At 30.9% G+C, this 27392-nt stretch overlaps 1 protein-coding gene across 1 annotated transcript in view; it reads right to left on the bottom strand.

Annotated features, from left to right (window-relative positions):
* LOC113400897 (uncharacterized) overlaps positions 1 to 22382 on the bottom strand; it is a 49304-nt gene extending 26922 nt beyond the window's left edge. Inside the window, exon 1 of the mRNA XM_026640573.2 lies at positions 22365 to 22382. The gene's annotated coding sequence lies outside the window, so the exon portion shown is untranslated. The remainder of the gene's footprint in view (positions 1 to 22364) is intronic.
* Positions 22383 to 27392: the final 5010 nt, after the last annotated feature.

Genomic DNA, 27392 nt, shown 5'->3' with positions numbered 1-27392 from the left:
GAGTAAACGTAAATAATAAACGCTTTACTTGATGGTAGGGTTGGTGCAAGCCTGTCTGTGAACACAACATGCTCAATATCGTTGTCTTCCGGTTTGAGGGGTGACCGGACATAACATCTTAGCTTCCAAGATGGGTGGCGCATTGGTGTGCTGTAAGGAATGATTAACATTTCTTACAGCGTCAATGTCTATGGGCGGCGGTGACCACTTACCACCAGGTCCCATTTGCCTGTTCGTCTACTTATATCACAAAAAATACAATAAAAACATAGAATACAAACAAAAACTAACATTCGTTTTTATATAAAAGACTATTAATAAATCAAGTAACTATAAAACTGCCAATATCATTTCCTTCGAAAGAATAATAGGTAAATAAACGAGCTGTTCTATTCGATTAATTCAAGTCACAAGCGAACAAGGCAATAAGGTACATTAACAACTGCCCATAACAAGTATTATGTTAGATGTTTAACGAGAAGGTACTTTCTTCAAGTCAAAATATTGTAAATTTATTTTTATAGTTGGATAAGTAAAAAGTAAAAAAAAGTTTTTTTTTATATCTTACCATAGTTACGCATAATAACAAAATTAGCAAAAATTCGTTCTAAAATTCGTTCGTAAAAAAAGTCTCGTTCTATATTTTTGTTTGTAAACGAAATATACTGTTCATTGATGTTTACTATGAATACTATTAGATATTGGTATGCGGTTTTTTTTTTAAATTTTAATATTAGTCATACCTCCTCTTAATGGTAATATTTAATGAAAAGCTTGTATCAATTACGTGTCACGTATTTCAACACTTGCCCTCATCACTCGCAACCGGAATTCGTCCGTTACGCTGAACAGTTTCTCCATCCAGACAAACCGAATAGTCGTGATAAATTAAATTTGCCCTTTAATTTAGGCGTCGTTATAATATAACTAATATTCTTTTATATGATACCATTATACAAAAGTTATTTGTTTGCTTTCACGTATCTTACAAATACATATAAATAAAAACGAAAATTGACGGAAAATCTTTTTAATTTATTTATTAATCGATCCATAAATGAGGATTGGGATTACGAAACATAATTCGCAATTTCAATGTAATTATTTTACTCAATTAACAAGATTCCTTATTTACTAAATAAGAAAAATAAATAAAAAAGAAATCTAATAATGCGAAATATTAATTTACAAAATATTTCATCTTTTTAATAGAAATGTACTGAGCCAAAGGACACAACACTTTTGTTGCCAACAGTATAAAATGTTCGTAGGGTTGTCAATTTTAAGTGTCCCGAGAAAAGTGAAGTGTTACCAAATATGAATCAATGGATCTTGTATATATTTTTTATGGTATAGGACATCTGCAACACCTGGGAGCTTGCACGTGCGTTGCTCAAAGGCCAGCATGCAACGTGCAATTTTAGTGCATCAATAATTATTTATTATTTAATTGTCCTAATATTATCACAATATCTTGTAGCATAGAATCCTCTTGATATAATATATTAACCCAGCACACAACTTGATTAAGTTTTTGGCAGCCCTAACCAACTCTCCATAGGCACGTATCAGAACACAGAGCACGTGCCCGCTTTATTTGCCAACGTTACACAGCAGCCGGACCTGGACCGTTTGAGGTAAGATCGCTTAGGCGCAATGGGAAACTAAATTTTATATGAGTACACCTATACGTTTGGAGCAAAAATATATTTTGAAAATGGCACACCTTTTTCACTAAAGTAGTATTTGATAACTGTATACCGCGGCATATGGCAATTGGTCTACGTGTACATATTTGATGACATGAAAGAATCATTACAATATATTAAAATAATATAGTATAAAAAGGATTGATTAATTTCTCTTGGTTTTATCAACTAGTAAAAAATAAAATTATTAAATTACCAGGCATTGAAATTGAAGAAATAAAGGCTTACTATCAACAGATCTTGTCAACAGACAAAAACCAATATGGCTAAAATAAATATTAGCCATGAATGGCGATATACCTAACCTGCGGCTGATTACTAAGGCAGTCGATTTCTTTGACTACTACGCAAACTAGCCACTAACATCATTTGACTCAAACAAATACTACAAAATACACTAACTGGTAGGACAAGCCGGACAACTATTCACACAATATAAGTATTGTGTACAATAAGTACACGCATTCATACACACACAGAAATAATTACTTCTAAAAATATAAAATCAAAAATATCGAATTTTGAAGAAATAAATGTCCAAATAACACATAATAATCAAACAGTACGTTAAAATAATTTCAATTAAAGCGTCATATTCAAGTCATCAAAGAGCGCTTGTAAGCGCTGATGATAAAGCTGAATTTTTATATAATAAATAATTTAAAAAAATATATAATTTCGTTTTTTGTGTGGGTTAAAAAAAGTAATCCTGTGGTTTTTTTATCCACTGATTAATTATTATTAACAAATTTAATCTGCATAATTCATATTCCATGACGGCAAATGCATAAAAAATATAAAAAAGTGAGTTAACTTAGCATACATAATATTAATTGCAGATAATAAGTACTTACAAGAAATACTCCAACTGGATTTGTAAACCCTTTTTGTATTAAATTCTATGCTACAAGGCAAAATAGCCTTTATTTCAGTCGACATAAAGAAGTAATCATTCTATTTAAGTTTGAATATTACGAGTTATGAGATCTATACGATGACAGTAATAGAGTCATAACATAACGTTGTCCAACCGCAATGATACAAACAATTTGTCGAAAGCCGGAATACGCTTAGATACTGTCACTCAGTAGAGGCTATTAAACGAACAAAATCTGACAAAAAGATTATCTCAAAAATCGTTAATAATTTCGTGCGCGTATAAAATATTTGCTAAAAAACCCGTAATACGAGTATATAGAAAACTATTTAAAAAAAAACGACTTTAAAATTAAAAGAAGATGTAAGGTTTAAATCAGAGTAAAAATAAACTCAAATATTTTTTATTAAAAGGTTTTAAATGTTGGCTCTACAAATATGTTTGAAGTCGGAGTTCACCGCTTGGCGGAACCAGACCAAAAAAGGTTAGCTCGCTAAAGATTTTTTATTGCTAAGTGAAACGTAGTAGTTTTTGGGGATTGTTCAAACTACTTCACTTTTGGAAATTAAATTATGACTTGTTTTTAAAATAATTTATTTTATAATTTTAATTTAGAGATATGCTTTACTAAACTCGATTGTAATGGAAATTTAAGATTGTAGATTTAATAATTAATTTTATTATTGATTAAGAGTAAAATTTTTATTATTATTTTTATATTTAAACTAAAAATGCTTTATTTTATACAAAACTGGCAGCAACACATACTTCAGTATACATTTCCTACATTCATTGTCTTTCTTGTGGCCCCACCGCATAACACCACAAATGACGGGACGTGGACAGCACATCTAAGCGTCATCATTTACAGCGCAGCCTCATATTTCAGCCCGTCCTGTAGTTTGCGGCGACAGAGAGATTAAATGGTATTAAATGATGTTATTTACGACCAACTTACCGAGAGATATAATACAATTATTGTACTTACAACTTCATAATTCTTATTTCATTAAATATATAAAAACAAACACGCAAGAATTTAATATAATGCGTTTATCAAATACAAAATTAATTCATGAACTTACTGAAAATTGGAATCAGATTAAGAAATTATTTGAAAGATAAATATATCTAATAAGAGATTATAAAAAACACATCGTAAATAATGCACATGAGTATTTCACTATTGTTATTCCATCAACATAATAAATACATAAGAGTTTTTCTTAAAAGAACTATTTAACCATTACAGTGTATCCTAACAGACGATTCCAATATTGCAGGAGTCCTTAGTCCTTAAACTACGAGATGAGGGTATCCGTTGACAAATAGCTTTGGTCGCTTGGTAACCGCTCAGCTTAAGAAGTATTAACTTGATTTGTAGCCGACATATTTCATGTCTCCACCCACTAGTCACTTAGAGTTTCTTTAATGTTAGTAATTATAGTATATAAGTTATGATAATATGACGTAATGAACATGTCTATAAAGTTTTTAATGAGAACATGACTTATTATATTCCAGTGCATGTAAGTACGTGTTTAACGTATATTTAACGATCCACAATCAAAAAAAGTACAAGATGGGAGTTAGACGAAATAGCTTATTCGAAATTCGATGTTGACAATAATAATTACTAGTTATCATAAATAAAACAAATTACCTAAGTCAAAAATAACTATACCCTGTACAAGATAGTTTGATCTTTTTGACGGAAGTAAATTTTTCTGATCGACATAACTTTGCAATGACGAACATAATATTATTTTCTTAATTTAATAATTTTAAAAATTGTGAAAATATAAAAAAAAATACATATAATACAAAAGTTCCTAAAGATTCAAGAGTTATTCGAAAATTTTAAGATATTTTCTATTATATATTATTGCTTCAAAATAAAATTTAAATAGAAACACTGAAAATAATAGACGCTTGTACAATGTTACATCGGTCGGACGATAGGGACGCGAATAACAGGCAGTATCTGCTACAAATAACGATTACAAAAATCCTTATTAAAGATCATTGTTAAGTTATTGTTACGAACGGAGGTCCTTTTGGGTGGGGTCTCTTTGGCTAGTGGTTGGGGTTTCTTTAGCTGGTATAACTCTTTTTAGAAAAATAAGCTAAAAAAATGAATTCTAATTTGAATTAGGCATTCCATCGTTCCATCGACTGTTATATATATGTTATATTTTCTGTTTCTCATCACTAGCCCGTCTGTCAAAAATATCAAACTAACTTGAACAGGGTATAGAACAATAGAAGACTTATTAAAAGTCAAGCTTAAAGTCAAACATAATTATAGAACAAATATGCCAAAATTTAAACATAAAATCAGGACTAATCCTGTTAATAAAATTTAGTTTCAAAGCTGCGCAATTTATTTATTCAAAAGCTTTAGACTCCAATCAATATAGTAATGTCAAAGAAAATTACCACCAAAATAGATTTCTGATATTAATGAAAATTCTTGAATACAATACAAGTTTGCAACTTGAATACTCACACTAAATGTACATTACATTTCAATTTAATTTTGAATTGGTTCTTAATTTGAAATTAAAATATTGTTTGGTTTATATGTTTCCATGTCAAGGTTTTCAAATTTTTGATGATAATTAGGGCATTTATTATTTTATTTTTAGCACCGGTTAATTTAAAATTATGCCCTAAACCCACCAAAATATACACAGACTCTTCAACATTTTAAGCAACTTAATTTTCTTACGCTCCAAAATCGTAGAACTAACTGAAAAATATTTGTTATAATGTAGATACGAAGCCTCTAGGGAAAATTTAGCATGTATAAGTTTGTAATGAGTAAGCAGTTTCAGAGCACCTTCATGCCACCCGCAGTAAGTGGCTGTGAGGGTTGAATATTAATTATAGACTCCACAAATTTATGGAAAACTAGTGTAAATAAGTTTCTATGTTGGTGAATACTGGTAGAGGATAGTAATATCATAATTTGGGCTATGTTTGATTTGAAAATATATAGTTAAAGCCTTTTTTTATTATTATTAAATCCTTATTCACAGGAATACTTAACATGTATTTTAACTAAACACAAAATTCAATAATTTTAGGCAAAGAAGTAATCATTTAGCTTACATTTACGTAGAAAAAGCAAAATGTATATAAAAAATGAATATTTTTAATATATTAATACCTCACAAAATCATATTTTTTATTTATTTTACTAGAAACATTTATTCCACTGTACCTTCCAAAGTTAATCATATTATATAAAGTTTGTCAAACTAATTCAATTCAATGATCTTTATCTCTTTATCAACAACATTCGTAAGACAAGAACCCTAACAAATTTATCAGGTCGTTTCGACCTTAACACTTTTTGGAACCCTTAGGGCCCTTTTGACCCTCACTAAGAGTTTGTATTTTAATCTAAATAATGCAGTCTCAATGACCGTACAAACTGCTTTCCTTGACCCTGCTGACTCAACTTCGTGATACTTGGATTGGAATGATACCTTTGATGTACAAAGTTTTTCTAAATGCAATTATACCTACCGAGTTTATTTCTAGCATTAACTTTAACCTAACTAGCATCCAGTCTATTATGCAGTAGTCTGAGTCCCTTCGAGCAAATCAATGTTATTCCCTTAGGAATAAAATAAAACAAAAATGTGATATGTTTTTGTGTTACCTTAAAGATATCAATTCAATTAAGACTAATCAAGCCAATTAAGACCCATATGTAAATCAATCGATATCATGTTAATACATCTCACTACACGCTCTATAACATGACACAACAACTAGCTTTAACGTGGCATTAACTATAAGAATAGCTTAAGAAATGATTAGTTAAATATTGCAGTTTTATTTTAAAATGTCATATTAATGATGGCAAAAACAAAGAACAGTGTTCAACAAGGCCGCATACGTAGAGATGAGTTTTAAATGTTTTATAGTAATATACAACAAACACAACATATATATGCGGGAATATTATTGGGGTGTCGACAACGATCGTAATAAAAAAGTACCTCTTAAATATATAAAATAACAACACAAAAACCGGCATTTCAATTTTGTTTTTTATTCAGAAACAAATAAATATCACATACTTGTAATGTTAATGTCAATCTAAAATCAAATAAAAGAATTCAGAATAGCTTGTTTCTGTAAATTTTATCCCAGATACTTGACATTTTGTTTTGGCAGAATTTAGATCTGAAATTCGCCACCGAATTTCACACAATTGTCTTTAAATTAACGTTGGTTGAATTTTGAATTATTTTTAGCAACTTGTCCATTTCTAAAGCTACGACATAATAATTAGAATATAGATTTTAAGAGCACGATAGAATATTACTATTCAGTTTTAAGTGATAAGTTTTTTATCGAGGGCATTTCGGATATGAGTAAAGTTCTTATAATATGCAATTCTTTATTTTTTACATATACCTCTGCTATGAATATATTTTTTTAATAAAATAAATATACTTACACAACATTACAAAATGCAAGAAACAGCAATACAGCAAATAGATTCACAGTACAAAAGGCGGTCCCATCCCTTAAATATTTGATATATAGATGACTAGTTTAATGGACACTTGAAGTTTATATTATAACGTATTTAATTAAATTAAGGCTATATGAAATGTTGAACGAAATTATCTCGCAGTAGTTCATAGTTATTCTAGACTAAATCTAAACTAATGATTGCCCGTGACTCCGTTTGTTAGTTAGACCATTTTTTTAACCACCACCTGTGAAATCGTTTCTCTAATTCTAACATTTGTTGTAGTAAAACAAACAGTAACTCACAATTATTTTTATCTGATAATTATGTTTTTTTTTTTGCTATTCTTATTATTTAATAAATATTGAACCTGGATACTGGCACTAACGTTAATAACAATACAGAAACACTGGCAACATTTGCAAAGGGACGATTGCGGAAGCGCCGTTAAGTCGGAGATCGGAGAATAACTAAAGCTGAAAGTCTGCAAAGTTTCATGCAACTGAAAAGTTTCGAGCGAATTAAGTAACGTGTGAGTAAGATACGTGTTATGAATTAACTTATAAATAAATTATGAATAATCTAATATTAATTATATAGTTATTAATAATTATTTAGTTGGTGATAGGGCTTTGTGCAAGCCCGTCTGGGTAGGTACCATCATATTCTACCAACAAACAACATTACTCAGTATTGTTATGTTCCGATTTGAAGGGTGAGTAAGCCAGTGTAACAGGCATAAGGGACATAACATCTTAGTTCCCAAGGTTGGTGGCGCATTGGCCACGTAAGCAATGGTAAATATTTCTTACAGCGCCATTGTCTATGGGCGGTGGTGATCACTTACGATGATTTGGCTTATATGCTCGTCCGCAAACCTATACCATAAAAAAAGAATAATAATACAATAGCATTTTGTAAAAAATTATCTTAGCAGTTTTTAGCTTAGAAAGGGAAACTGGCCCTTTATATTTAATATTTAATAAATACTGAATTAATGAATTTCCAGTTGTAATCATTATGTCAAAATTCTCCTGACATTAAACAGCTCTATATGTATTTAAAAAAAAAAAAGTTAATCTATAAAAAGCAATTTACCGGTTGACTGATTATGATCAACGTCAAACAGCAGTTAATTTAACTACTGGCCTACTTAGGTTCTTGTCCGGATTTAACCATCTAAGCAAAGTTTACAGATTAGAGTATTACACAAGGAATAACGAACAAACCAAAAATAAAAACGATTAAACAATAGATTATATACATGATAACAAATCAGGAATCGAATTTATCCTATGGCATTATATTTTTTTTTTATAAATGATTAGACAAAATCACATATATTACTCTGATCCCAATGTAAGTAGCTAAAGCGCTTGTGTTATGGAAAATCAGAAGTAACGACGGTACCACAAACACCCAGACCCAAGACAACATAGAAAACTAATGAACTTTTTCTACATCGACTCGGCCGGGAATCGAACCCGGGACCTCGGAGAGGCGTACCCATGAAAACCGTTGTACACACTACTCGACCACGGAGGTCGTCAAAGATATGAGAATATTACGTTGTCAAAATAATATTATATTTTCAAACTTAGGAATATACATAAAACAATGAAATATAAATTTATATAAACAAAGAAGAAAAGTACGGCGGCAAATTTAAAATGAAAGACAAACTATAAAGTTTTCAACGTGGAACAGCGAAAAGCCCTTTATAAAACCTTAGCCTTTGTCAAAAAATTATATTCAAGCTAAGAAGATTTCCACAATGATGAGATGCGTTTAATTTTAATTAAAGTCTGAAGCACCTCAGCATTCCTATGACTTATTCCGGCTAAGCTTAATTAAAAAAATGCCAACATTCACTTAAAAATATCCCGTAGAGATTTTCACGTCTCTTGTTGATTTTAGCTATCGAGTTTATTTATTTTAAGGAGGGAGAACTGAAAAATATTTTAGTAGTCCAGCTTAAGGTGCCAACTTACAATAATGATTGAAATAATGTTTGCCAGTAGAAGACTAAGGTAATTTACCAAGAGTGCATGCATAGAAGCCAAACGATCAGTAGGCTCACCTGATGGAAAATGTCTGCGACCACTCATGGGCATCTGCAACACCGGGGGGCTTGCAGGTGCATTGCCGACCTTTAGGGAATAAATGCGTCTATTTTTGAAGGTTCCTAAGTCGAATCGAAAAAACCACCGGCGAAAGCTTGTTTCACAGAGTGCTAGAGCGAGGCAGATAATACCCAAAACTCGTGCAGTTGTGGATTTCTGGACTTCGAGCTGATGTTGATAAATTTTGGAAGTCTGACAAGATTTCTGGAGGTGAAATACAGCCACCGTGATTAATAGAACAATTACTCGGAACTGTCCACGTAAAAAACGAGGTGGAGAGTGATATTTTACTTCACCGCCGAGCACGAGGTGAATTATAAACACCAATGTACTTAACTTACATGGAAATTCAGTGGTGCTTGCCTGGAATTGAACCCGCAATCATCGAAAAAAAAAACAATGTATAATATAATTTAGAACAAAGTTAAAAGACAAATTAAAACAAAAACGAAATGAATATCAAAGTGTATATCGTGCTCTTTCCGCTCACTTGAAGCTCCTTGTGTAATAATTAATTAAAGGCACTTTTGAATATTGAGGATCGACACCATGAAGGTGAAGTACAAGAGAATTTGTTAAAAGTCACTCGGTCACTCTTACTAATATCTGAATTTTGAAATTTTATGGATCTCATACCAGTATTAGACTGGGCGGATTTTAATCAAACTTGGTTGAGGGTCGATTTTGTCTTGGAGTGAAGTTAGGTACGTTATTCACATTATTTGTAATCAAGTAATTACTGTAATATAATTTACTTTGAGTGATACGACGGAACATTTTAAATAACAAAAAACAAAATCATTTTTTTGTATTACAAAGTAATTTTTCGAGCAAAATAAATTGCCTTTTCTATTCTCCTAGTTTCTAATTATTTAACACGTTAATTCCCTTATAATCTAAGTATAATTTCATTTTCCTATCAAAATAGACATCCAAAGAGGAGAGATTCAGAATATACAATGAAAATAATATTATTTACCATTTCAAATATCTTCTTCCATAATAAAGTCACCCTTACTGCCAATTTTCAGCTCCGTGGAAAAATATCAATAAAACAAATGAAACGCTCACCCCTCAAACAAAAACGATTCTATCCCCAGAAGAATTGTTTCGTGCTACAACAGAAATATGGTGAAAGTTGAATGAAACTTTCACAATACGATGATACAGGGTAATGAACTTGCTGGAAATTGGATGAAGTTGGACAAAAGTATATTAAGAGGTGGTGAGTCTGAAATGAACAATGCATCCTGAAATTATTGTTCTCAATTCTGGTAAAACAGAATCGGTTTCTTTGAACGAAATAAACCAGCAGAAAAATCAATCATGACTGGCGTGTTTTTCTTATTCTAGTGATAATTACTAAATAAATATAACCTATAAATAGATTGAAACTATTCGATCCGTGAAATTGTTTAACGAAGTATTCTGAACATCGATGTTTAAATAATGAACGCCTTCTCGAATCTGTTTAATATAATATTATATTTCAAAGCATTGCTCCTGTAATAGTGACTCATCTTCCTTATACGAATATTTATATCGAGGCTTTATTTATTGTTACTATTTGTTATAGTATTAATAGATCAACTAATCTTTATAGCTTATAAAACTGCAAAACCCAAAGTCCTTAATAAAACTTATTTAGTTTACTCCAACGAAAAAGTATTAAAAGACCGGAGCTAGGACTTCGGTAGTGCTTACAATCCCGATCCCGGTAAGCAATTAAAAATTTAAAAACATCAGTCGCGCCTTTGATCACACTTCGGTTGAGTATGGAATCCTAACAAACTATGAGTGCTTGGCTAATTCTATAACCCCTGTATGGTTGGCTATATCTTGAGATTGGCTATCGTGTCAGAATTTTGCTGAGGAGAACAGTATTACTAAGAGTAGTACTATAAAGATTGACGTGTCCATCATATGTACTAATAAAACTGTTAGAATTATGTTTAAGCCAATATATCTCACTTACCACGTCAGTTATCATATGTTTCAAGCAAACGAACGAAACAGTGTAATTATGGATACAACGGCGTAACATATTATTTGTTGTGTATATATTTTATATTGATCTAACAAACGCATTTTTTTAAAGATCATTATGTCTTTATTCCATATCAATTAATGATTGTGACGTATACGACAGAAATTCGTACTTTTATGATGTACGAATAAAAATTCAGATTGCCGTAAAAAAGTGTCAAAAGCGTAGTGAGAATTTCAAACGCTTAGCTTTTTTTTAACCTGTCGTATCGTGAATTTTTGTTGGTCCTATTCATATGATGTGTTTCGTTTTAAATTTATCGTTTGATTAAAAACTTATGGTAAAAATCTCTTATAATGATCAAATCAAACCCGGTTTATCGCGATCGGTTTTTATTAATTATCTAACACTGAGTCTCTAAATTACTGACTTGTTAGTAGGGCTTTTGAACAAATCCGTCTGAGAAGGTACCACCCAATTCTCAAATTGACTGCTGCTAGATATAAATACTTAGAATTTTTGTTTTCCGATTTTAACCGTGAGTTAGACAATATCATTACATATCAGTTCCCAGAGTTGGTAGAGCATTAATGATATCAGGAATGTTTAAAAATGCAGTGTTTATAGGCGGTAGTGACCAATGACCATACTGGCGCCTGTTCAGGTGGACTACCTATTTGACAATTAACTAAAACTCAACTTAGTTGTCAAATGAGTTTTATATAAAAAATAGATTATACAACGAAACTAAAAAAATATTTATTAATTTATTTTATATCCCGCTCTAAGCAAATACCACTTCTCCAATTTGATTGCGTAATTTATTATAAAGTATCTTTCTACCGAAAAGCGTCCATCAGACTAATTACACTTTAGTAAATTTATTTTGTAAATGCATAGCTGTCGGACCTTAATGCAGGGCTGACAACTACTAAAAAAAGTAATTAATAAATAAAATGTAATAGACCACTAAATTAATCAAAAATAATTGCCACAAAATAACTGTTATGCTTTTTTTATAAAATAAGTAGACTGACCAGCAAATGACCACCTGATCGTAAGTGGTCACCTCCATAGACATTGGTGTCGTTAGTAATATTAACAATTCCTGACAAAACCTATGCATGGCTAACTTTGGAAAATAAGATATCATGTCCCTTGTCTGCTAGAGCATCTGCAGGCGACACTCTAGCTTACTCCCCCCACAAATCGAACCATAACAATACTAAGCATTTTTGTTAGAACATATTAAAAAGTCTATAAAATATTTTGAAAACATAGCAAAAACAAAATAGTAACAAGTAAACATGCTTTGACAATTAAAACACAAATAAGATTTTGATAATAGTCTTAATTTTTTCAAGTGCTGGTTATTAGATATAATTATCTAGCCTTATTATCTTTAAGTTACCAACCCTACAGTTATTATTAATTATAAAAACCCCGCGTGTGACCAGCCAACAGCCGGTTAGATTTTACCAAGGGTAATTGCAATCAATTAAAAACAAAATCTTCCCTATTCTTTCATTAAATTATAAATCACAATACTGTATAGCGATAATAAAATTGGAGACAAATGTGCTAATCGATGGTAGATGGTATTCTCAAAATGATATCTTCGGTGGGAAGGAAGAAGTTCTGAAGCGCAACAAGAACATATGGATCGAAATGGAACTATGATTCTATGTGCCACCGACAATGGAAATTACGATGTTATTCTATACCCCCTAACTTACAATCGCAGAAAAAATATATAAGCTTATCATTGTCATTTTAGTAATGTAGATGACGTTCGAATTTTTGGCAAGATATCGCAAAAAAAACATATAGAATATAATTTCATTGAATACTAAAAATCTTAATCAGCTACGTATTTGTATTTTTAGAGAAATTGAATTACATACATATATCAAATGTACATTACATACATATAGAAAGAATGTCTTGTTGATAATATTAATTTAATTTACCATCCAGATTTTGAATAGGATTTTATATTTTACACAAAACAATAAAACATCCGTTATAATAAAGGAAGAATTTTCGATATAAATACAAAGCTTTAAATTAACTTAACAGCTGTAAATCTTTGATAATTATGATAATCAACCACCAACTACTTCATTGTAGATCGGCGGATGAACCATTTATATATCTCACTAAAAATAATTTACAATATTATTTTTTCTACACATCGAGCATAAAAATCGATTTCATTAGAAGTTCATTCAGTCGAAACAATAACTCAAGCTATCTATTCCATTATCAGAACACCCATACATTACACTACACGATATAGATATATGGCAAAACCATGAATCAATGGGAAAGCCGTGCCATGAATCATTGAAGAACTGGTCGATGCAGTCTGCACGCGACGTGCTATTGAACTTTACCGTGAAACTATTGCCATTATGTACCAGCTGTTAGAATATTAATGGAATTGAAACTATGTGTTAGTTAATATGCAACATTAATTTCACGAAATTCCATGTTAACAATGTGGTTTTCGTTGGTGCGGAAAGATTTGTGTAGTATGTTTGATACGTCGTTATATAATTGGAACTAACATCCTGTGATTGTTACTAAGACTGTTGGAGCAGTAATTAGGTGTATATTGTTTGCAGTAAAAGATGTTTTGGATATAATCTAATTCGAAATTTAAATTATCAATTTATCAAGAAATTAGAAATTATATGCATTCATTTTTTATTTATTTATCTGCATTGTTTTTTTAGAACACAGTATAGCTAACAAAAGGAAGCCAAAAGGAAGACTAAAAGGATGGAATGATTCTTAGCAAAAAGAATGTATCAACGTGTTTCGACGGAAAAATTAAATAGAAGAAAAAGCCTTCGCCGATTCGTAATAAATAGAATGAGGGCGAGTGAATGATGGTGATTTATTTCAATAGCAAGAAGGCAAATGCTCAGACAATCTAATGAACAGCGATCATTTCCGCCACTTACCTCCAGTTTCTGTAACGCTGATCGAAATCAAATTAATTAATTTAAGTTTATTCGTAATGGTCATTGGTCGGTAGCAACTGATGACGCAATAAACGACCAATGAGCGTTCACTTTTAAGCAACATAAATTTATCTGACTTTTGCCATTTTAAAACTCGGAGGTTAGAGTATTCGGACCGTTTTAAATTATTTGAACGACATAGTTACGATTTAAAATAAAGCTTTTATTACCTTTACATGTGTTACAACAAGCTTGTTCTTTCTGATAGTAAAATCTAAATACTAAACATCAGTTTTGTGTAAGAAACAGCGTTTGTCTTTTCTAGTTACTTTCTTCCGTCATTTTAACGGACAAAAAAATATTTTAAATTTTTTTCATATAAAATAACGAGTGCTCTAAGCGATATAATGCGCGGTAATATCATAAATAACTTTCTGAAGCTTTCAGGAGCTTTTAAAGCAGCCATTTACGAAAGTTTGTAAAATAATATAGCTTTTACAAAAGTTCATACATTACTTTTATATGATTAATTTCTTATGACGTGTGATTGAATGTTACGAGGTTGGTGGCGATTGATTTAGTAAAAGTATCAACTTGTATATTTTTCACCCCTAATCATGGACCTCCTCTCCTCTTGACCAGATATATTACAGCTTGGTAAAATTCCATCCGTCGCATGAAGACATTCTCAGGCTTCACCTCGCCTGTTTTCCATCATTTCCAAGAACGAGGCGTATTATAAAAACTCAAATTTTAGAATGACTAACTGACATGCTACGCACAGCTTAATCAGCTGTGTCTAACAGAATGAAATTGCACAGGATGCAACGTAGGTGAGTGCAAAGTAAAGATGGTTGCATTTAATTGGTCGTAGGGTTTTGTGTAAGCCCGTCTGAATAATAATACCTACTCGGGTATTCTACCACCAAATAGCAATGCTTATTATTGTTGTGTTCCGGTTGGAGGGGTGAACGAATATTTGAATACACGGTATAAATTAAGTATCAAGGGACATAACATCTCAGCTCAAAATGTTGGTGGCAATATGGTATGATGTTCAAATTGATTAATATTTCTTACTGCGCCAAACTCTATGGGCTAAGGTTACCACTTACTATCAGGAAGTCTATTTGTCCACCCAACTATTACATTAAAAATACTTTTTGCTCATTATTGAAGAGTTAAGAAATATATATTAGATAGACTTTTTATGAATAGAAGCAAATTATTAATATTATAGAAATTAAATAGAAAAACTTCTAAATAAAAGCTAAAACATATTAAATCCATTCTAGTAATAGTAAATAATTTTAAAAAAAATTAAATTTACTTTGTGAAATGAAAGTCAAACCTCTGAAATGATATTTATTAATAAAAGAATATTCTTTTCGAGTATATACTCGAAAAGAAAACATATTATTATAATGTCTGACACAAAGTAAGATAAATAAACAATTTCTCCGTCGCCTCCACATTCATATATTCGTATTTCTCAAATATTCAGAGAGAATTGCTATAAGTAATGTCACTCACTTGATTGCTCATCAAAATTGTTGACACGGTTTTATTTTTCCAATACATCTTCTGCCTCGAATATTCAAATTGACTTTGTGTTTAAATAATGACGACAATAATGTTTGATACACAATTTTAGTCCCTATCTTAGTCAATTTTAGGCTGTAAACTGGGTGTCTGTACTATACTGGACAGACATCATTTAAAAGAAAACTCATGAACGCTATTGCATAAGTTTTTTTTTGGTAATAGTATCTAATTTGTAAAATTTAACCAAAGATGTCAAAGATAGAATCCAAAGAAGTAATAATTTATTATTTATTCATAAATATAATTTACTAGCTATTCGGCATTTCATACTCTAGCGTTATGTTCTGATTATAACTACATTATTTGAATCAGAAATGTTATATTTTCTATGTGACCTTTTTTTAAAAATAAGTTAGAATCCATATTTTTTCAAATAATACTGATCTTGAGATGGCGTTAAACGCGTTAACTCGTTAAATAGAACAAACAAAATGTTCAGCTTCTTTCGTTATATCAGAATATTTCCAAATTACAAGAAGTGACATGTGCGAATCCGGGTTTATTAGCGAGTTTATAACTAGATATTTATGAAACCTCTTCAATATATCACCCTCCTCCATTATCTAGACATTATTCTAAGGTGCAACACGCAACGGCACTTTGCTGATTGTTTGTTATCTTCTCACTGTTATGAAACATCATTTTCTATGGGGTCGTTAAACTGTTATTAGGCATATTTACCATTGAAATGGGCCGGGGCTGTTTACATTCAAAATAACCCATGATAGCATCGATTTTACATAACTTTGTGGATATTAGATTTAATCGGTCCAAAGTCTAAATGTACATATATTTATAATGTACATATATTTTTAATTCGTTAACATATGGCAAATTTTATTTGAGTTTAATTTAAATTTCACGAATGTGTAAACTGTGTTTTGCGTTAAAATTTATGACTGTTTATGACACATTTATATTTGAAATCATCTCGAAGCGGTTTTCATGTTTTATGAAATAGGCTTACAATACAACAATGTTCATTAATCTGATATATGCCATACTATTTTTGTACTTATTTTGCACATGTGGGGGGGCGGCAGGCCTGTCTTGGAGTTCAAGCTTGCTTAACACCAAATTTCCTTAAGTTCGGTTCAGTGGTTTAGCCGTAAAAGCGTAACAGACAAACAAACAGATTTATAGAGTTACGTTTGTATATTTTACGGAGATTACAGTAGAAAATTAATACACCAATTTTGAGAAAATATGAGCTTCATTAATATTATTCAACGATAAAGCCCTAACTTATTTACGATTTGTTTTTTTCTTACGATGTACATGAGTAGAATGTCCAAAGGTGAAATGTAATGGCTTGGATTAAGCCAAACAATCTAGAAACGTTCCCCGTGAAAAAGCAGTAGAAGATGCATATCGATCCATCTTGACGTAAAGCAAAAGAATCGAGCAGGTCGGAAAGGGCTTGATCGTCTATAATTCGGTAAAAAAAGTCACGTTAACGCTTAGATAATATCACCACAGTAAGCAATTGTCAGTACAGAAACAACAAATGGCGACATTGTTGTTGATCATAGAAAATGTAATTAAAAAACCAAATTTCCAAGTATTTTTATTATTTAATCTTAACGGAAACCTTAATGGTAGAAAATTTTTGTCATTTATAATTATGAACGTGAAAAGCCGTTATTATTATTTGTCAGAAACATTCGACCTTAATTGACATATTTCTACAAATTTACACAAAAACTTAATGAATTATATAACTATCCCTTCCTCATGAATTAATTCGTCTATTGGTAAAGTAAATAATTTTATGTATTATAATTAATTAAACACGATATTAAAAATAGCTCCGTGTTATAAAGCGATATGTGCTCGAGATTACAAGTAAAATAGTGCTGTTAGACCATTCGCAGATAATTCCCACATTTCAGCTTTTGGACGCAAACCAAAATGTTCCCGGGCCGCCAAATTTTGTTTTTAGAATTTTAAAGGGGTGAACTTGACTGTATAGGTGTAAAATATACCTTATGTCAAATGAATAAAGACTATCAAAACGAGACTCAAATCCAAAAATGCATGCCTGTAAAATATACAATTTATAGATTTGAAGCATTTTTGGAACCATGCGTAGACTTTTTAATAAAACTAGTTGCAGTTGAAATTATTTGGTTCCGTAACTTTTCCAATTTCTAGAAAAAATATTTATTCGCCTTCGACCATAACCATCAAAAGCACCAATTAAAAATATCGATCCGATGAGATTGATAGAAAACATAGATATATAATCCCAAATCCAACGGATTGGAAAACTTCTAAAACTACAAGAACATCATTTGTACATTCAGCAAACTCAGGTCAGAAAAATAGTAAAAATAATTTATATAAAAAGCTGAGAAGCTATACTTTTAAAACCTATTTTATTCAAACAGTATGTAAACATTTCGTGTCATGCTCAGCGAAATTAAGGAAAAAAAAATGAAGAAGACTGCATTTTTAAATAATCTGGCTATATTCAGTAAAAAGGGTTGTAGCTATGAGCTCGGGAATATTTTCTTATAAAAAGGCTGCTCATTAATTTAATATTCGTGAGCTACTTAACTACATGTCTGCTTCTGTCCAGTAAAAATAAAAGGATAATCTATTATCTTCAAGGGGCAGCTCCCATTACTGATCGTGGCACACTTGGCTCTCTGCCAGCACCATGTCCACTACTTTGTACATACATACATATTAGATGTTCTGATGTACAAGCATTAAATTATCATAAGGATGTTATAATGTAAGCAATTGTCTTGACCAGCACAAATTAACTACAGAATTTTGTTTAAATAATATATAATAAAATAAATGTAATTTATTTTAAATTACATATATAAATTACATATATAATAAATTACATTTATTTTATCAGTGCAGTGAAATAATTAGTACAATTGGATTTTATTATCTAATTCGTTTGTTATATTTGTCTAGAAGTCATTTCGCATCATTTCAGATTTATTTATTAGCTGTCATCCAATAAAGGGTTAGTATTCGTATGGAAATATCGGAAATTTATTATGACAGATTTATTTTGCCTTATAATTGGCTTTTATTAAATAAAATAATTATTCCATAATTATTTCTTTGATTTAAATATGGATATAATAACTATTTAATTTTGGTGGTGATGCTGGCCACACTCCCGCACCTTTCAAAGTTTCAAGAACTTTCGATTTCGTTCTTTTTGCATCTTCGGTTTAACACCGAATTCAAACTTCAAATTCGATATACTGAATATATCGGTGAGTTACCTTAATAGTTGAGTTTCTTAATTTGTGATTGATTATTACTTCAGTGCTTTGCTTTTGCATTACAGCATATATCTTTTCGGAATATGTTTATAATGGAGTTTTGACGTTTGATAAAAATTTTATACAACATATTTCTACCGACCTTAAAAAATTGTAAGTCTTTAATTCTTGTTTTTGCTGAAATGTGTTGGTTTGCAATTTAGAAAGTCGTAGTCATGTTTAATTTGTGATTTACAGTGATTTTTGACCTATTGGAATGATTCTCCGGAGTTGAAATCGTCATTTAAAGTAAGCAGGACTTTGTACCTCCAGAAGGTAAATTACTGCTTACATCCCTCGTTAAAGGTATTTATTTCTTGATTATTTACTTGATTATTGAACCTGTATATGTCGTATTGCAGGAGGTTTTTTGTTTTACCCACCACATTGATTTGAAATATTAAGTGTGGACGGCTGCAGTTTCCTGGTTGAGTGTGTCCAGATAGCTGCTGGTGCAACTCCAAGGATGGCATGCCTGTTCCCTTAGATATAAACAATATCCACGTGTAGCTGGAAATTTGGTGATGTACCCATTTTATTTTTTTATACAAACTTAGTTACACCGGCCTGGCGAACGGTGTACTAAATAATTAAAAATACAATATTTGAATCGTCAGTGGCGCCTAAATTTTAATATGTAATAAGATAAATTATAATGCATTGAATTTTCAAACATTCCTTTTATCCCAAGTGACCCACGCTGAGTCTAGCTGGCATATTTTTTAATTATCTATAGTACAAAAACTGTAACTAAATTAAGTAACTAAACTTATTGTAAGATTTATAAATTTTTGTTTCTACAATTAAATAGTTATATAACAAAACTGTTTTCTTCAAATCCATACCCACAGTAAAAAGGTAACAGCACTATGATATTCTTTACGCATTTGGTTTTCAAGTTGAGAATATTGTGGCTTAAATCGGTCACAAGGATATTATCATATCAATATTAATGAGGTATAAAAGCTTATAAATTACAAAAGGTAAGTAAAGTATCAACTTCAAAGGCGATGTATCTCATTACAGACTGCGGCACGCTTGGCGTGACGCCAGAGTTAAACTTTTCGGACGTATGACAATATTAAACTCGTATAATGTCACGTCATAACGTCACAGTGTTACATAATTGTTTCGAAATTCAATAAACCTTTTGTTATTTTAAATTAATAGTTTCGTTAGTTAACAATTTTCGATAACTACATTTTTAATTATTCCGTCGCTAATGCCACCACTAATAATGCCATTAATACCAAGGTACGAATATATTATGTAAATATTAGCTAAATGTTTTTTTTTCTATTTAACTGCTGTTTTTGCAGAAGCAACGCGAGTAGTAGATGATATGCCTTACTAATCACTAGACTAATATATAATCCAGAAAGTTTATTTGCTTGTAGCTAATTTTAGGATCTTACTTTTCAATTTATAAAAATATCTGTGTATTAATATGGTAACCAGACTGGTTTTAAAATTAATGTCCATTCATACATTCAAATAATCATTAATCTCGAAAATTTTAAGAAAAGATTAGTTTACGATACATATTACTAGATATTTCATAATATAATACAGAAAAAGTTTATATATAGTATCATTTTAAAAGTACCTACCACATGCAATAAGTTTAATGTATTTACTCAGCTTGTAAGTGAAAAGTTTCATACACTTACCGTCGCTGACCACAGCGTGCTTGGCGTCACGCCAACGCCTTGTCAGCCATTAAGCTACGATACTACACTACCACGTGACACGTATTGTATTTGTTTATTGGACATTGTAACGCATTATTTAAGCTTATCTTATATAACTTTCAGTGAAGATTTAAATATAAGTAAATAATTCAACCTCTGGTCGACTTAAAATTTTCGTTTTATTCGTCAATAATAATAGTTTGTAATCTGAAAAAGTTTATGCATATGGAAACAATTCTATTTTCTTGAATTTCGTTTTTTTTTATTCCTTTATTTTTAAGGGGCCTTTATAGGCAGCCTATATGTCAGCCCCATTGAATTTAGTTAATAAATGGAATATTATATGACTTTTTTTGTTAATCTAATATTTATTACTGTTTATTAATTAATTCGTTCGAGGATACGGGACTTATGTCGGTAATAATTGGAGGATAAGAGGTTTTAGATACTCCAACGTTGAAGATCGGTCAATGCGAAAAAACCTTCACAAAAATCCAGTGTTGTTAAATCGCATAATATTTACGGCCGGTTTTCTTTCACCGTGCCATGAAAATTCGACCTTTGTACTTTTCACGCAAAACCTATCATGCGAACACGCAATGCATGTCGAGTCGTCAGTATATAGATATATTTCAAAGTTTATAAATATAAATTGATTTCTAGTAGACGTATGGTTCGCGTTCGTGACTTAATGGTCGTTATTTTTATAGCATTTAATTATCTATCCAATGCGGGTTGCATTGGAAAAATGTGGAGAAGATTCGGAGCTTACTTCAAGTTCCAAACCTTCTGCATACAAAGAAGAAGAGAACTTTGGTCAGCAGTGGAACATTAACAGGAAGTTAGTTCAATGATCTATTTGAAACATTATTTATGGTTGAAAGGTCTACGTGATGTACGTTAATCGTTAACCAAAGAATATCTATACCTTCCATCTATATCATCCTACCTTCAAGAAGATTCGTAAACTTTCTTCTAAAGAGCAGAGGAGGTCGTAGCCTAGCTGAGGCAACATTTACATATTGATTTACTTTTCTATTTTACATAATATACATCGCCCTGCGTGTAAAGATGTACTTGATTATTAAGGCTTCCAAGCCAGCTTTGGTAATGTTGAATTAATTTGAAATTTACTTACGCTTGCGTGCCTGGAAAATTGTTTACTATACATATTTAATTTTAGACATTTACCTCAAAACCGTAATTGTTCAATGTTCATGCATGGGTTGTTTTACAATATACTGACATTTTATGAACAAGTTAGGCATAAACGCTTGCCATTTGCATACAATAATTGCTTTTGTTAGGAAAATGTACCTTGAATAATAACGGTTTTTCAGTTAAATCGTTGTTTTTACGATTTCTCTTAGATTTAAGTGTGTATAATTAGGTAATTTCGAACGCGTTGTGACATGTTAAAATTTGGGGTTCCTCGGAAATTCGTTTATAAAGATTTTATGGGATCACACCTGTGATAAACGACCTCGCTTGGTTGGCTCACAAGGTTGACCGTAGCTTTGCACGATATGTATTTTATATATTTTTTATGAAATAATTTCCAATTTCAGAGTTTCTTGCGGATCAATGATTTGTACTCTCTTATTGATTGACTTACCTGATTGAGCCGAAACACGATGTTATCTGAAACAATAAATTTAGCTTGTTTATTTTATGGCATTTTTTTTTATTCAACCCAAAACATTCGAATTTGTGAATCACCCGCCACTAGAAAAAGGCACAACAAGCATTATACGATGAAATTATCCTACCAGCAAAATACAATAATCTTTTAGTTCCTTAATATTTCTTGTATTGTCATTGTCTATGAACTAAGGTACCGACAAAAAAATGACGGAATAGTTCATTGTTTACATTTTAAATAGTTAATATCTTATATTAATTCGTTCAAAGTTACTATTCTAAGATTGTATCATACGTTACGACCAATCAGAGTAGATAAGGCCTCGAACGAGGACGAGGCGCCATCTTAACTTTTTGGCGGGAATTGAGTAATAGGTACGAATGGCGGAATGCTAGATCGAGGTGAATCATTGGGACAGTTGATATTAAATAATAATGTAGTGGAGTGGAGTGAGATCGAGGTCTGCTGCTACTCCTTATCCCGCTACCCGATTGTAGATGTTTAATTGATGTATTACATTAGTTTAGTATTAGTAACTGTTAGATGTTAATTAGTAAAACATTCTGAAACTTAAATATATTGTACAAAATAGTTAATATTTTGTTTTCACGACTCGCATCCTTATGACGCCCACTCTTTATATCAAGATATTTTTTGTGAAAGGCTACAATATTCAAATACGATCTCAGATGTTCATATATAGTTGTGGATTGTGCAGATCTTGACGCTGTACTAAAGGATCACTGCAATATACTTAATACCAAAAAATAAAAATTAGATAAAATAAAAAGAAAAAGTGTGTCACTATATAAAAAAAAGATTCGATAGGTAACAAAACTAGTTGATAACAAAAATTGTTCCTTATATCCATAATTATTTTTAGTAAATTAAGTAGAAAATAAGTAGAGTAATAATAAAGCACAAGACTTTCTGAATTAAAAAAATAAAATCAATACATATCCTAATAATATCACAATAATCATACTAATATCCCAGTTAGAGGTACAAAATTTTTATTCCATTGGAATATAAATTTATTAAGGAATATTGGGTAACAAAATTTAATAAAGACATTAAATGAGGTTTATAAAGGGCTCTCCAAAACACATCGAAAACTCTCAAGGACATCACCAAGGGTGAAACAAATATGTTTACCTTTAAAGCAAATAAAATTTTCCTCAAACGGAAATGGTTTCTGCGACCCTTTTCCTATTTATAAACAAACGGTTGAAGAAACTTTTTTTATTTTAATCCTACATAAGAAAAGGAAGACAAAAACGTTACTAAAAAATCTTCATAAATTATATATATACGTCATGACAAACAAACGTAAGGGAATTCATTATCAAAGCTTTGTGTCGTATTTCTAAAGACAGTTTATTTACTAAAAAGGAAATGTTGTTTTTTATCTTCAATTTGACCTACAAAGGAGGTGTGCAGCCAGCCCATGCTGACTCACCCTGGAATGGAGGTACAAAAATAAGCTCGTATAGGGTATAGGTATTAGTGTTCCTTTATCCTGTCTTTTTTTCACACTAAAAGTTCGAGTTTCAGAAACATGAATTATGGAAAGTAAATATGATTCTGTAATTGAATTATAACATACGCGAAATATTAATGTTATTCTTATATAAACTATACGTAATTATGTTTAAGTAATTAATATATCATCAAGGTTACACAACATATATCACAAGCGAAATTAGGGGTGGAAAAAGCCAATGTAAATCGTAAGGCGTAGATCCTCAGTACAAAATAAAGGTTCATTTGAATAAGCAAACATAAGATATCAGGAAATACAGCTGAAATACGTTATAAAACATCACAAGAAATATATTCCCAATTCGAGTCAGTCACAAGCGAATGACAAGCTTATGACATAACAAATTTCTTCATAATAAAAGTCCTGCCATGTGTTTGTTGAAACGATCATCTCCTCTATTTATTCATATATATAAAACTTTAACTATAAATATTATAACAGTAAATATATATATCGCTTTTATGAAATATCAGAGCTGCCAATTACCTTCCAACTTGATAGACATGCAACAATCACGAATATTCCAAAAGCTAGAAATCCTGCACAAAACAAATGATTAATTGTTTATTTTACAATAGTAACATACAAAAATAAAACAGATGGATTTTTAAATTTGATATGGTTATTTGTCAATATTATTATTAATTTAATCCTTTATTTTAAGATTGTATTTTGTTTATTATTGGTATTAACGAGCTGATCTATATCTCGAACCAATAAAACCTCATTTGCCACAAGTAACTTGATAATTCGTTTAATTTTTTTTTTTTTATGGCATTGGTTGGCGGACGAGCTTATGGGCCACCTGATGGTAAGTGGTCACCACCGCCCATAGACAAAGGCGCTGTAAGAAATATTAACCATTCCTTACATCACCTATGCGCCACCAACCTTGGGAACTAAGATGTTATGTCCCTTGTGCCTGTGATTACACTGGCTCACTCACCCTTCTAACCGGAACACAACAATACAGTGTACTGTTATTTAGCGGTAGAATATCTGATGAGTGGGTGGTACCTACCCAGACGGGCTTGCACAAAGCCCTACCACCAAGTAAATTAATTAAATTTAGATTGAGTCTAATTAAAAATAAATCCTTTTCGTCAAAATTTTCTAATAATTATAATCTAAATAAACTTTTAAACTACTTTTAAACCCGTCAGGTGTTACTTCCTTTGATTCGTTATGTCCACTCTTTAAAAACTAATATTTCTTTTATTTTCAACTGTGTGTTAAAACATGCTAGATCGTATTGTTACCAGAAACACATTTGTATGTAAATTTTTTAGATGTTAGATGGAATTGGCTTAAAATTCAATTGGAAGATTTGATTCACGCAAACTAAAAATATATAAAAATGTTAATAAAAAGTTAAGTTCAATAAAACTTAACATATTATTAAACATTATTATACAAACAATAAAAATTAACATAGAATGCCGGTAAATAATAAATATGATTTTTTACTATTATATATAGCAATGAAGTGTGTATATAGCATACGCCACCCACATCAGAAGTATAAGGGAGCGTCATGCCGTTTGCAGTCACGGCATATTACGAGTCGCTTTCACCCCCGAGGCGCCTCGGATAGATCACATCAAAGGTTGGAAAACAAAAGAAAGTTTGATTAGTGTATCATAAAAATATAAACAGTAATTTTAGCTCAATTATATAATAAAACTGTGTTACATTTGAACTAAAAAAATATCTTTAAAAATTTCTCTGGACTTTTATAAAACATAAATATTTGCTCTAACTTTGCAATTTGTCAGACATTTTGGAACAGTAATTTCGGAGATAATAAAAGTTATTTCAGCGTACGTTGACGTATTAATAACAGGGTGGGCGGGGAAAATAACTTGTAGTGGTGCTGATTGTATTATAATATTTCTTTTTACGAGTTACAAAATAATTTGGGAATTAGGTTTCACACAAGCAATCTTTTGATTTTGTGAATCACAAAATCATAATGTAAGTTATTTGACATTATTTAAATGGTTTTCTATATACGCTAAATCATTTTGCATAAACACTTACATATAACATGTAAAGTTTGCCACTTGCACTTCTGATTGTAACTGCCTTACCAGCGTTTTAATTCACGTAGAAGATTGGAACTATTTTTATTGGTAAAAACAGATATATACGTTGACCCAATTATAAAGTAATTTTCTGCAAAACATTTCGAAGCAGACTGAAACTAGCGAGTATAAAATGTTACAGGACAAGTACGGTTTTGTTACAATTATACATAAAAGCAGAAGTCGTTGAATTACAGTATCCTGTGGGAGTTAAACAAAACTAATTCCGTTTGGACGGAACGGCAAACAGCACAATAGTATCATGTTCTAAAGAAGATTACAAAGACTACAGTGTAATGATAAGTATGCAGAATATTAACAAAAACGTCACAAGGCTAACAACGTCGCGAGACGAAATGAAATAACGATATATACATACGTTCGCAAAATTGCTAAAAACCGTTATATATTTTTTTAAAGAGTTGAATATCGAACGATATTCGAATAATATCAAAAATAAATGTAAAAACTACTGCACTAACTAGCTAAATACATTAAAGATTAATTTCGTATTTTTACTCTACACATAAAATAATATTATGATGTTTGATAATAAGATTAAGCAAAATAAACCGAGGCCAAGAGAGAAGTCATTTGCAATAATAATAATAAATCATCGCCATCCATTACCCATCTATAAAGGGATGAGTGAGTCAAAGCTACGTAAAATATTAAAAAAAAAAACTTCAGTGACCATAAAATTAAACCGATATAAACAGATACGACATAAACTAATCGATTTAAATGGAAATTTACTTCCGTGTGTTTACAGAACTAAAGCGTAAAGACGTTCAAAGACAACGAAATTCTTGATGTAAGATGTAGATCTCATTGTGATTTTGTTACGAGAAACTAAACACTCGTGTTTAATAGTAGAATACACCAACTTACACAAATTATACAAAATATATTATTGTAATAAGACTAGCGGCAACCAGCTAATTGTTAGAATATCATATTATAGAGATACTAAATAAATATAATGGCTTTTTTGCAATACAGTTTTAATTTTTAGAGCTATTTTGTAAGAATAAACTTGAAGTTTATTGCAGAATATGATCGCAAAATGTCATAGACTATAATGATTCATTTAAAGAATAAGCCCTAAATAACCTGTAGTTTTTCAACATATCGCGACTCTAGTGAGATATGCGAAGTGAGTTCATAGAGAACACTGCTGCTATGTTACTTATAACAACTATGTACTAATTTGACGCGTTTAGCTTTTAAACTGTGTTCGTGACGTGACGCACAAAGTAACAAGAGCGAGCACTTAACAAACTTGTTGCGCTTTCAAAATATTCGTGAACTGTTTCGCGTTACGTTATCGTCTTGCTATATATAATTTGCTAGTGTGAAACTGTGACATACATA

The sequence above is a fragment of the Vanessa tameamea genome, chromosome 11 (genome assembly GCF_037043105.1).
Source record: "Vanessa tameamea isolate UH-Manoa-2023 chromosome 11, ilVanTame1 primary haplotype, whole genome shotgun sequence".
Lineage (NCBI taxonomy): Eukaryota > Metazoa > Arthropoda > Insecta > Lepidoptera > Nymphalidae > Vanessa > Vanessa tameamea.
Note: the sequence above shows the minus strand (reverse complement) of the source record. Positions and strands in the feature narration are given on the sequence as shown.